Consider the following 12,500-nt stretch of genomic DNA (forward strand, 5'->3'; position numbering starts at 1 on the left):
TCAGCGTGCTGTCCGTGTTGCCGACGCGGTCAAAACGAGTCGACGGCTCACGTTCCCTTGTGCGCCGAAGGCTCTCTTGATATGTGATCCGACCCTCAGACAGACGAAGCCAAGGGAAGACCCAAGGCCGCAATGTGCGTTCAAAGAATCAGTGCTCAGTGTGTCCTGCAATTCACACCAAGTCTCGCAGCTGGCTGCGTTCTTCATCGACCCGAGAACCGAGTGATCCACCGCTTAGAGTCGTGAAAAAGTGTTTGTTCAATTCCGTACAGTCAAAACCAAACGTTTCTGGCACTCGGCCAAACAGTGGCCAAGAAGGGCGCTTTTCAGCGCACGCTTGGACTCCAAAACTCTGCCGCGCCTTTTTCGGCTGCCGCAAATCGAGCAAACGGTGTGTTTCGGACGGCGTTTCGCTTTCGCTACTTGCGAGTGCTTTCGTGGTCCACCCCTCTATAAATACTCGGGAGGCGTCGAAGCCGGTTCTCCAAGCCGGACCCGTAGGTATCGTTGTGTGCTCGCTCTCATTGGCCCGCCTAACCAGAAAATGCCTGCGGTACACCCATTTGGATAAGAGTGCACGCAGATGCGGGCCTCGACGGCTACACATTTCCTCGGGCGGCCGCCTCCCGGCCTCCGTGGAGCGCGGGATGCACGGTCCCATCGACAAGCCTCTCCCGTTTTTACCGTGGCGTCGCGGTTCACCACGGCAGGCGGGTCGGTCTCCTCCGCATAAAAAGGGGGACCCCCGCTTTTTGTTCCACGAAATCGCACAAGCTTTTTTCGCATCCACGGTTTGCCACCGCACACCAAAATGCCGATCCGGCTGCCTACTTTAGCCAACAGGTGGAGCCAGGCGCGCCGTACTTGCGCGGCACTTCCCACGTCCACCGAAGTCGGTGCCAAGGACCACTTTCGGCGCCGGAGCCGCGTACGAGCCTACTCGAGGCGGAAGAACGAAGCCAGCAAGGGCCTGGCCGCAAGTGCGTTCAATTGTCGGGACGTCCAAGTCCCTCGTTCTTCCGTGCTTCCTCTTTCGGCAAGTCGTTGCGGCACCTTCCCAAAGCGCGCAGACCCGCTAATCGCGACGAGCGCGACGTGGCCGTGCCGCCTTTCCCTCGGCAGCAAGCAAAACGCCTGGCAACGTCGACGCTCCCCTAACCGCGATCTCGCACCGTGTTTCGTGTGGCGAATTCAAAAGCCGGCCGGCGCTGCTGCAACCATTACGGTCGGTACGCATACGCCGCGGAGGGCGGGACGGTCATCGGAGCGTGCGGTTCCTCCATCGAGTACTGCGCACCTCGGCCGTCGCATCGCCGTGCCATGACCGGCCGCGCGTCAACGCGAACCGGTGCCAGCGAGATCCCTCGCCTGCAAGAACCGACCGGCAGCCTCCGTCACCCGAGGACGCGGAGGCGCTTGCCGCGGACGGCGGGACGGTATGCACTGGTGCACAGCGGACCCGTCACATCGCCAGTTCCTTGACCGACCGCCGACGCTTGTGCCGTTCCTCTCGTACTTGGCAGTCGCCGCGCGATTGTCGGGTCTCGTTCTTGCACGCTCGAACGGTCGGGAGGGCACTCGGCTGGCGTTTCGGGAACGCGCAGCCTCGCCTTCTACCGACGTAACCACGACTCGCCGTTCGCGCTCCGCCGCTCCTGTTTACAGTACTAGGCGGTCCCGCAGCGGTCGGGTCGCGCATTTCGAGCGCTTCGAGCCACGGTGCAGTGGCGGGTCGAAAGCCGACCTATGAGTGCGTTGCGCCGTTTGTACCCGCGTCCGCCACCTGGCCGACCGTCCAAGGTCGCGGTGTTGGCGTCCGCTGGGCGCAACAATTTGTCACGGGGTGCCGCTCCACATTCAGGCAGCCCCGTGGGGAAAAGCCGACCCCGCGTCCAAACGGGGTCAGCGGCAGAAAGTGTCGGGCGCAGACGCAGCTGAGGCGCTCACCCTTCACAATCCGTTAATGATCCTTCCGCAGGTTCACCTACGGAAACCTTGTTACGACTTTTACTTCCTCTAAATGATCAAGTTTGGTCATCTTTCCAACAGACCGGCGCAACCGAAAGGCCGCGCCGGACATCGGTCCGAAGACCTCACTAAATCATTCAATCGGTAGTAGCGACGGGCGGTGTGTACAAAGGGCAGGGACGTAATCAACGCGAGCTTATGACTCGCGCTTACTGGGAATTCCTCGTTCAAGGGGAACAATTGCAAGCCCCTATCCCAATCACGAAAGAAGTTCCACGGGTTACCCAGTCTTTTCAGACAGGGATAAAGACACGCTGCTTCCTTCAGTGTAGCGCGCGTGCGGCCCCGGACATCTAAGGGCATCACAGACCTGTTATTGCTCTGTTTCGTGCGGCTAGGAGCCGCTTGTCCCTCTAAGAAGGTTGTAAGGTGCTGGGAACCCCGCACCTATTTAATAGGCTAGAGTCTCGTTCGTTATCGGAATTAACCAGACAAATCGCTCCACCAACTAAGAACGGCCATGCACCACCATCCACCGAATCAAGAAAGAGCTCTCAATCTGTCAATCCTCCCAGTGTCCGGGCCGGGTAAGTTTTCCCGTGTTGAGTCAAATTAAGCCGCAGGCTCCACTCCTGGTGGTGCCCTTCCGTCAATTCCTTTAAGTTTCAGCTTTGCAACCATACTTCCCCCGGAACCCAAATACTTTGGTTTCCCGGAAGCTGCCCGCCGAGTCATTTGAGTAACTCAGGCGGATCGCTGGTTGGCATCGTTTATGGTCAGAACTAGGGCGGTATCTGATCGCCTTCGAACCTCTGACTTTCATTCTTGATCAATGAAAACATTCTTGGCAAATGCTTTCGCAGTAGTTCGTCTTGCGACGGTCCAAGAATTTCACCTCTAGCGCCGCAATACGAATGCCCCCGTCCGTCCCTCTTAATCATTACCTCGTATTCCAAAAACCAACAGAACAGAAACGAGGTCTTGTTCTATTATTCCATGCAAGTTTATTCAGGCGACTCGCCTGCGTTGAGCACTCTAATTTTTTCAAAGTAAAAGCACCGGCCATCTCGAGGCACACAATGAAGTGCACCAAGAAAGAACCGGCATGATGTTCAGTCCGAGCCGTCGCATCGGGTAGATGCACTACTCGTCTGGAACTGAGATCCAACTACGAGCTTTTTAACCGCAGCAGCTTTAGTATACGCTATTGGAGCTGGAATTACCGCGGCTGCTGGCACCAGACTTGCCCTCCAATTGATCCTCGTTAAAGGATTTAGAGTGTACTCATTTCAATTACGGGGCCTCAAAAGAGTCCCGTATTGTTATTTTTCGTCACTACCTCCCCGTGCCGGGAGTGGGTAATTTGCGCGCCTGCTGCCTTCCTTGGATGTGGTAGCCGTTTCTCAGGCTCCCTCTCCGGAATCGAACCCTGATTCTCCGTTACCCGTAACAACCATGGTAAGCAAGTAACCTACCATCGAAAGTTGATAAGGCAGACACTTGAAAGAAACGTCGCCGGCTCGTGGCCATGCGATCAGCACAAAGTTATCCAGAGTCACCACACAATACGGGCCGAAACCCGATCGATCTTGGTCTAATAAAAGCACCCGTTACCCAAAGGGCTCCAGGCTCACTGCATGTATTAGCTCTAGAATTGCCACAGTTATCCAAGTAGGAAGAAACGATCTAAGGAACCATAACTGATTTAATGAGCCATTCGCGGTTTCGCCTTATTTCGGCATGTACTTAGACATGCATGGCTTAATCTTTGAGACAAGCATATGATTACTGGCAGGATCAACCAGGTAATCGTTCGACTGCGCGTCCGTCCTCGCCTTCGGCGGGCCGGACGCAGTCTGTGTGCGGCGGAGGCCACCTTCAGGCGCCCCAACACGCTTATTTTGCACTCCGAGATGACGGCGTTCGAGCTCGCTACGGCACAACCTTCCCGAAAGACGAGTGGGAGCCGTGCGGCAAGAAGCACGTTCATGCTCGCTCTTTTTCGTTGCATCGACTCGGTCGCGCCGTGCGGGTTGCCCAAGCCCGCTGCACTGTCGGTGGACCGGCCGGAACTAGCAACGGAGCCGAGACTGCAAAGCCGCCAGACGACGGGTCACGCCCGCGTCTTCGGCGCTTTCGCATCTGAATCGCCCGAGGACGACACGGAACACACCTCGATATCGTGGTAAAACGGCACCGTCCGACAACCAGCCCCTAACGCATCAAGCGGATGAGGCTGCAGACGACTGCCGTGGATTCCCCTGGAGCAGACCCGAGGACACGCTTGACGAGGCCGAAGCCCGCCGCATATCAGACACCCGGTCGCTTTCGCGTACGCCGCTCACGAGAACCCCCACATAATAGCAGCGATAAGTACCCAGACCTCCTTGGGCACTAATACGAGCGTACTCGAGAAAATTTCACCGCGGGTGTGCCCCGAAACGTGTGGCACGTTGAGCGTGCCACAAGTCTACGTCGCTCTCAAACCCGCCGAGGTCGTAGAATTTGCGACCCTACTCACGAAATTCCCACCGAGGATACGGCCGCAAACGTACCGCACCTTGGGTAGGCCACGAGTTTGTGCAACACTACGCTGACGGCACAGCACCGAGGTCGTGCGCGCACGCACGGGAAAATTCCGCCGCGGTTTCTGCCGAAAACGTGAGGCACCACGACTCTCCGCAAGTTCGCGTCGACTGCGAAAGACCGAAGTCGTGAACGACGTGTCCGCTACTCGCCGCCGACACGCTGGACACCAAACGTACAACGACTCGACGGCGTCGTAGAGGCCCACGACGCGGTTTTCCTTAACGACGTCTCGGCGTGGCACCGACAGGTTAGAACGGCCGACCAACGTTCCCTGTCCGCCGTTCGGCTCAGTCGAAGGGCTCGGCGACTTCGGCAACGCTGCGAAGCCGCACGGTGACGCACGCCATGTCCCCATTTTTTTTTTTTTTTCTTTCTGCGTCTGCCGGGGTGCCCCTATAATAGCAGCGATAAGCACCCAGACCGCCGTGGGTCGCTCGCCCCGGCTGACGTGGTTTTTCGTACTCCTGCGGCGGTCGCCGTCAAGCACGTCCAAATACGCTACTTTCGTGGGCGCATTCACGCTCTTTCGCTTCGCCGGAGTGCCAGCACTCACTCTGCCAAAAACGGCGAACATCCGAGCGGCGGTTCCCACTTTTGCGTCGGCGTCGCAAACCCCGCCCCGGCAGACGAGGTTTGCCGTACTCGTGCGACGGTGGCCGGCGGGCACGTCGAAAGACGCCGATATCGTGCGCGAATTGGCGCACCTTGGCTTCACCGGAGTGCCGCCACTGACTCCTCCAAAAACGGCGAAGATCCGAGCGGCGCTTCCCACTTTCGCATCGGCGTCCCGAACTCCGCCCCGGCTGACGCGGTTTACCGTACTCGTGCGACGGTCGCCGGCGAGCACGTGGAAAGACGCCGATATCGTGCCCGAATCGGCTCCGTTCGGCTTCGCCGGAGTGCCAGCACTGGCTCGGCGAAAGACGACGAACATCCGAGCGACGGTTCTCACTATTGCGTACGCGTCGCAAACCCCGCCCCGGCAGACGCACTTTGCCGTACTCGTGCGACGGTCGCCGGCGAGCACGTAGAAAGACGCCGATATCGTGCCGGAATCGGCCCCGTTTGGCTTCGCCGGAGTGCCAGCACTCACTCGGCCACAAACGGCGAACATCCGAGCGGCGGTTCCCACTTAGCCGTCGGCGTCCCGAACTCCGCCCCGGCAGACGCGGTTGCCGAGCTCGTGCGACTAGCGACCGCGAAGCCGTCTCGCGACGCCGCTTTCGTGCGCGGCTCCCACTGCGACCTGGGTCACCCGAGGTCGACGAGCAAGAAAGAATGTCGAAAAAAAATTTTTTTTTTTTTTGCGTCTGCCGGGGTGCCCCTATAATAGCAGCGATAAGCACCCAGACCGCCATGGGTCGCTCGCCCCGGCTGACGTGGTTTTTCGTTTTCCTGCGGTGGTCGTCGTCAAGCACGTCCAAACACGCCACTTTCGTGGGCGCATTCGCGCTCTTTCGCTTCGCCGGAGTGCCAGCACTCACTCTGCCAAAAACGGCGAACATCCTAGTGGCGGTTCCCACTTTTGCGTCGGCGTCGCCAACCCCGCCCCGGCATACGCGGTTTGCCGTACTCGTGCGGCGGTGGCCGGCGGGCACGTCGAAAGACACCGATATCGTGCGCGAGTCGATGCTTCTTGGTCTCGCAGGAGGGCCGCCACTCACTCCTGCAAAAACGGCGAAGATCCGAGCGGCGCTTCCCACTTTTTCGTCGGCATCGCAAACCTCGCCCCGGCAGACGCGCTTTGCCGTACTCGTGCGACGGTCGCCGGCGAGCACGTCGAAATACGCCGATATCGTGCCCGAATCGGCCCCGTTTCGCTTCGCCGGAGTGCCAGCACTCACTCGGCCAAAAACGGCGAACATCCGAGCAGCGGTACCCACTTAGCCGTCGGCATCCCGAACTCCGCGCCGGCTGACGCGGTTGCCGAGCTCGTGCGACTAGCGACCGCGAACGCGTCTCGCGACGCCGCTTTCGTGCGCGGCTCCCATTGCGACCTGGGTTACCCGAGCTCGACCAGCAAAAAAGAAGGTCGAAAAAAAATTTTTTTTTCTGCGTCTGCCGGGGTGCCCCTATAATAGCAGCGATAAGCACCCAGACCGCCGTGGGTCGCTCGCCCCGGCTGACGTGGTTTTTCGTACTCCTGCAGCGGTCGCCGTCAAGCACGTCCAAATACGCCACTTTCGTGGGCGCTTTCGCGCTCTTTCGCGTCGCCGGTGTGCCAGCACTCACTCTGCCAAAAACGGCGAACATCCTAGTGGCGGTTCCCACTTTTGCGTCGGCGTCGCCAACCCCGCCCCGGCATACGCGGTTTGCCGTACTCGTGCGGCGGTGGCCGGCGGGCACGTCGAAAGACACCGATATCGTGCGCGAGTCGATGCTTCTTGGTCTCGCAGGAGGGCCGCCACTCACTCCTGCAAAAACGGCGAAGATCCGAGCGGCGCTTCCCACTTTTTCGTCGGCATCGCAAACCTCGCCCCGGCAGACGCGCTTTGCCGTACTCGTGCGACGGTCGCCGGCGAGCACGTCGAAATACGCCGATATCGTGCCCGAATCGGCCCCGTTTCGCTTCGCCGGAGTGCCAGCACTCACTCGGCCAAAAACGGCGAACATCCGAGCAGCGGTACCCACTTAGCCGTCGGCATCCCGAACTCCGCGCCGGCTGACGCGGTTGCCGAGCTCGTGCGACTAGCGACCGCGAACGCGTCTCGCGACGCCGCTTTCGTGCGCGGCTCCCATTGCGACCTGGGTTACCCGAGCTCGACCAGCAAAAAAGAAGGTCGAAAAAAAATTTTTTTTTTCTGCGTCTGCCGGGGTGCCCCTATAATAGCAGCGATAAGCACCCAGACCGCCGTGGGTCGCTCGCCCCGGCTGACGTGGTTTTTCGTACTCCTGCAGCGGTCGCCGTCAAGCACGTCCAAATACGCCACTTTCGTGGGCGCTTTCGCGCTCTTTCGCGTCGCCGGTGTGCCAGCACTCACTCTGCCAAAAACGGCCAACATCCGAGCGGCGGTTCCCACTTTTGCGTCGGCGTCGTAAACCCCGCCCCGGCAGACGCGGTTTGCCCTACTCGTTCGACGGTCGCCGGCGAGCGCGTCGAAAGACGCCGATATCGTGCGCTAATTGGCGCTCCTTGGCTTCTCCGGAGTGCCGCCACTCACTCCTCCAAAAACGGCGAAGATCCGAGCGGCGTTCTCCACTTTCGCATCGGCGTCCCGAACTCCGCCCGGGCTGACGCGGTTTACCGTACTCGTGCGACGGTCGCCGCCGGGCACGTCGAAAGACGCCGATATCGTGCCGTAATCGGCCCCGTTTGGCTTCGCCCGAGTGCCAGCACTCACTCGGCCAAAAACGGCGAACATCCGAGCAGCGTTTCCCACTTTCGCATCGGCGTCCCGAAGCCCGCCCCGGCAGACGCGGTTTGCCCTACTCGAGCGACGGTCGCCGGCGATCACGTCGAAAGGCGCCGAATTCGTGCACGAATCGATGCTTCTTGGTCTCGCAGGAGGGCCGCCACTCACTCCTGCAAAAACGGCGAAGATCCGAGTTGCGCTTCCCACTTTTTCGTCGGCGTCCCGAACTACGCCCCGGCTGACGCGGTTTACCGTACTCGTGCGACGGTCGCCGGCGGGCACTTCAAAATACGCCGATTTCGTGGGCGCATTCACGCTGTTTCGCTTCCCCGGAGTGCCAACACTCACTCTGCCGAAAGCGGCGATCATCCGAGCGGCGGTTCCCACTTTTGCGTCGGCTTCGCAAACGGCGCCCCGGCAGACGCGCTCGTGCGACGTACTCGTGCGACGGTCGCCGGCGAGCACGTCGAAAGACGCCGATATCGTGCTCGAATCGACCCCGTTTCGCTTCGCCGGAGTGCTGCCAGTCACGGCGCAGAAAACGGCGAACAAGTGTTTTTTTTTTTTTCCTAGAATTTGTGTTATAGAAGGCACATTTGATATCGGACGATAATTTTCAACTTTATCACGCGCACCGATTTTCGTGTAGAGGTTTGCAAGTTTATGGGAATTTCTCCACTTGGAATAATGCGATTTAGTAGTACTACGAGAACTTCATGGATGTACTCAAGGGTACGGGGCAAGTCAGTTACGTCAACACCTGCAGATTTTTTACACTTCAAACTGAAAATTGTTGGTTGTGAGTCCTCGTGTGATATTAAAGGCCGATTCGCTAACACATAGAACAAAGAAAGAAAGGAAGAAAAAACGCCCGCGCTCGCTCAAGAAACCTGGGTTCGCAACAAGTGGCAACAACAAGCAACCGAGCGAGTGCGCCAAAACCCGTGGCGGCCGAACAAACGCGAAGTCCCAACCGCGTCAGCCGGGGCGGCACGGGACAGGAAAAATCACTTCAGCCGGGGCGGCGGGGCACCGAATAAACCTCGTCACCTCGTCGCAGGATAAAAGAGGAAACAAAAAGTCTAAACAGCGTCTGCTGGAGCGAATGCGTAATAAAACAACAACAACAACAAAAAAAAAACACCCGCGCTCAAGAAGTCTGCAATCCTCACAAAAGGCGACTGTGACCGAGCAGCGTCAGCCGGGGCCGTGCGGAAACGGAAAAACCGCGACTACCGGGGCGTCGAGGCACCGAAAAATCCACTTCAGCCGCGGCGAAAAAAAAAAACAAAAAGAAAGACGGAGGGGGGGGGGGAACCACGTCTGCCGGGGCGAAGGAAAAAAAAAAACGCGTCTGCCAGGGCGAGCCCGGGTGCGGCACCACCGGGAAAACTGTGGCAAACAGACATGGCGATCGAGTGAGTGGGCCGCCAGCCAGGCTCAGCCAAAAAGTGCAAAGTCCGAACTGCGTCAGCCGGGGCGGCAAAAACCGCGTCAGCCGGGGCGGCGCAAAAAACCGCGTCTGCCGGGGCGGCACGAAACCGCGTCAGCCGGGGCGGGGCGAAAACTGCGTCAGCCGGGGCGAAAAGAAAAAAAAAACGCGTCTGCCGGGGCAAGCCCGGGTGCGGCACCACCGGGAAAACTGTGGCAAACAGACATGGCGATCGAGTGAGTGGGCCGCCAGCCAGGCACAGCCGAAAAGTGCAAAGTCCGAACCGTGTCAGCCGGGGCGACGCAAAAACCGCGTCAGCCGGGGCGGCGCGAAAACCGCGTCAGCCGGGGCGGCACGAAACCGCGTCAGCCGGGGCGGCGCGAAAACTGCGTCAGCCGGGGCGGCGCGAAAACCTCGTCAGCCGGGGCGAGCGAAAAGGGGGGGGGGGGAACCACGTCTGCCGGGGCGAAAGAAAAAAAAACGCGTCTGCCGGGGCGAGCCCGGGTGCGGCACCACCGGGAAGACTGTGGCAAACAGACATGGCGATCGAGTGAGTGGGCCGCCAGCCAGGCTCAGCCCAAAAAGTGCCAAGTCCGAACTGCGTCAGCCGGGGCGGCAAAAACCGCGTCAGCCGGGGCGGCGCGAAAACCGCGTCTGCCGGGGCGGCGCGAAAACTGCGTCAGCCGGGGCGAGCCCGGGTGCGGCACCACCGGGAAAACTGTGGCTAACAGACATGGCGATCGAGTGAGTGGGCCACCAGCCAGGCTCAGCCAAAAAGTGCCAAGTCCGAACTGCGTCAGCCGGGGCGGCAAAAACCGCGTCAGCCGGGGCGGCGCAAAAAAACCGCGTCTGCCGGGGCGGCACGAAACCGCGTCAGCCGGGGCGGCGCGAAAACTGCGTCAGCCGGGGCGAAAGAAAAAAAAAAACGCGTCTGCCGGGGCGAGCCCGGGTGCGGCACCACCGGGAAAACTGTGGCAAACAGACATGGCGATCGAGTGAGTGGGCCGCCAGCCAGGCACAGCCGAAAAGTGCTAAGTCCGAACTGCGTCTGCCGGGGCGGCACGAAACCGCGTCAGCCGGGGCGGCGCGAAAACCGCGTCTGCCGGGGCGGCACGAAACCGCGTCAGCCGGGGCGGCGCGAAAACTGCGTCAGCCGGGGCGAGCCCGGGTGCGGCACCACCGGGAAAACTGTGGCAAACAGACATGGCGATCGAGTGAGTGGGCCGCCAGCCAGGCACAGCCGAAAAGTGCTAAGTCCGAACTGCGTCTGCCGGGGCGGCACGAAACCGCGTCAGCCGGGGCGGCGCGAAAACCGCGTCTGCCGGGGCGGCACGAAACCGCGTCAGCCGGGGCGGCGCGAAAACTGCGTCAGCCGGGGCGAGCCCGGGTGCGGCACCACCGGGAAAACTGTGGCAAACAGACATGGCGATCGAGTGAGTGGGCCGCCAGCCAGGCACAGCCGAAAAGTGCTAAGTCCGAACTGCGTCAGCCGGGGCGGCAAAAACCGCGTCAGCCGGGGCGGCGCAAAAAACCGCGTCTGCCGGGGCGGCACGAAACCGCGTCAGCCGGGGCGGCGCGAAAACTGCGTCAGCCGGGGCGAAAGAAAAAAAAAAAACGCGTCTGCCGGGGCGAGCCCGGGTGCGGCACCACCGGGAAAACTGTGGCAAACAGACATGGCGATCGAGTGAGTGGGCCGCCAGCCAGGCACAGCCGAAAAGTGCCAAGTCCGAACTGCGTCTGCCGGGGCGGCACGAAACCGCGTCAGCCGGGGCGGCGCGAAAACCGCGTCTGCCGGGGCGGCACGAAACCGCGTCAGCCGGGGCGGCGCGAAAACTGCGTCAGCCGGGGCGAGCCCGGGTGCGGCACCACCGGGAAAACTGTGGCAAACAGACATGGCGATCGAGTGAGTGGGCCGCCAGCCAGGCACAGCCGAAAAGTGCTAAGTCCGAACTGCGTCTGCCGGGGCGGCACGAAACCGCGTCAGCCGGGGCGGCGCGAAAACCGCGTCTGCCGGGGCGGCACGAAACCGCGTCAGCCGGGGCGGCGCGAAAACTGCGTCAGCCGGGGCGAGCCCGGGTGCGGCACCACCGGGAAAACTGTGGCAAACAGACATGGCGATCGAGTGAGTGGGCCGCCAGCCAGGCACAGCCGAAAAGTGCTAAGTCCGAACTGCGTCTGCCGGGGCGGCACGAAACCGCGTCAGCCGGGGCGGCGCGAAAACCGCGTCTGCCGGGGCGGCACGAAACCGCGTCAGCCGGGGCGGCGCGAAAACTGCGTCAGCCGGGGCGAGCCCGGGTGCGGCACCACCGGGAAAACTGTGGCAAACAGACATGGCGATCGAGTGAGTGGGCCGCCAGCCAGGCACAGCCGAAAAGTGCTAAGTCCGAACTGCGTCAGCCGGGGCGGCAAAAACCGCGTCAGCCGGGGCGGCGCAAAAACCGCGTCTGCCGGGGCGAAATAAAAAAAAAAACAAAGAAAAAAGCCCGCGCTTAATCAAAAGAAAACAAAGAAAAAAGCTTGCGCTTAATCAAAAGAAAACAAACAAAAAAAGTTCGCGCTTAAGCCTGGCGGTGGAACCACCGGGGCAAACAGACCTGGCGATCGAGTGAGTGGGCCGCCAGCCGGGGTGAGCCAAAAAGTGCAAAGTCCGAACCGCGTCAGCCGGGGCGACGCAAAAACCGCGTCAGCCGGGGCGGCGCGAAAACCGCGTCAGCCGGGGCGGCGCGAAAACCGCGTCAGCCGGGGCGGCGCAAAAACCGCGTCAGCCGGGGCGGCGCAAAAACTGCGTCAGCCGGGGCGGCACGGAAAAACGAAAACCGCGTCAGCCGGGGCGGCACGGAAAAGCGAAAACCGCGTCAGCCGGGGCGACATCAAAATGAGGAAAAAAAAAAAAAACTGCCTTAGGACACCTGCGTACACTTTCATGCGTTTGGGCATATCTCTCTGTAACACGCGCGCCCCTCGTTACGCGCGGCACTCTGTTTTCTCCGACACCCATATTTCGGCGGCATGTGGCACGCGCGCCCGTCCCTACGCACGGCACACCGCAGTGCTTTCTCGATATTTTTCTTTTCCTCCAACACCGTCATCTATAGGCTTTTAGTGACCTGTTGCTCGTGGCACAAGTTCGCTAGCTCTGACACCTCTTGCATGCGCAC

The 12,500-nt window shown here is 60.7% G+C and overlaps 2 non-coding genes across 2 annotated transcripts; both read right to left on the reverse strand.

The window, feature by feature from the left end:
- Window positions 1-89: 89 nt before the first annotated feature.
- LOC142792902 (5.8S ribosomal RNA) lies at window positions 90-242 on the reverse strand. The gene has a single exon (XR_012891292.1). It is a non-coding gene; the product is annotated as a 5.8S ribosomal RNA (ribosomal RNA).
- A 1,719-nt stretch (window positions 243-1,961) lies between these two features.
- LOC142792885 (small subunit ribosomal RNA) lies at window positions 1,962-3,776 on the reverse strand. Its single transcript, XR_012891277.1, has one exon. It is a non-coding gene; the product is annotated as a small subunit ribosomal RNA (ribosomal RNA).
- Between the last annotated feature and the right edge of the window lie 8,724 nt (window positions 3,777-12,500).

This window comes from Rhipicephalus microplus, unplaced genomic scaffold (assembly GCF_043290135.1).
Source record: "Rhipicephalus microplus isolate Deutch F79 unplaced genomic scaffold, USDA_Rmic scaffold_257, whole genome shotgun sequence".
NCBI lineage: Eukaryota > Metazoa > Arthropoda > Arachnida > Ixodida > Ixodidae > Rhipicephalus > Rhipicephalus microplus.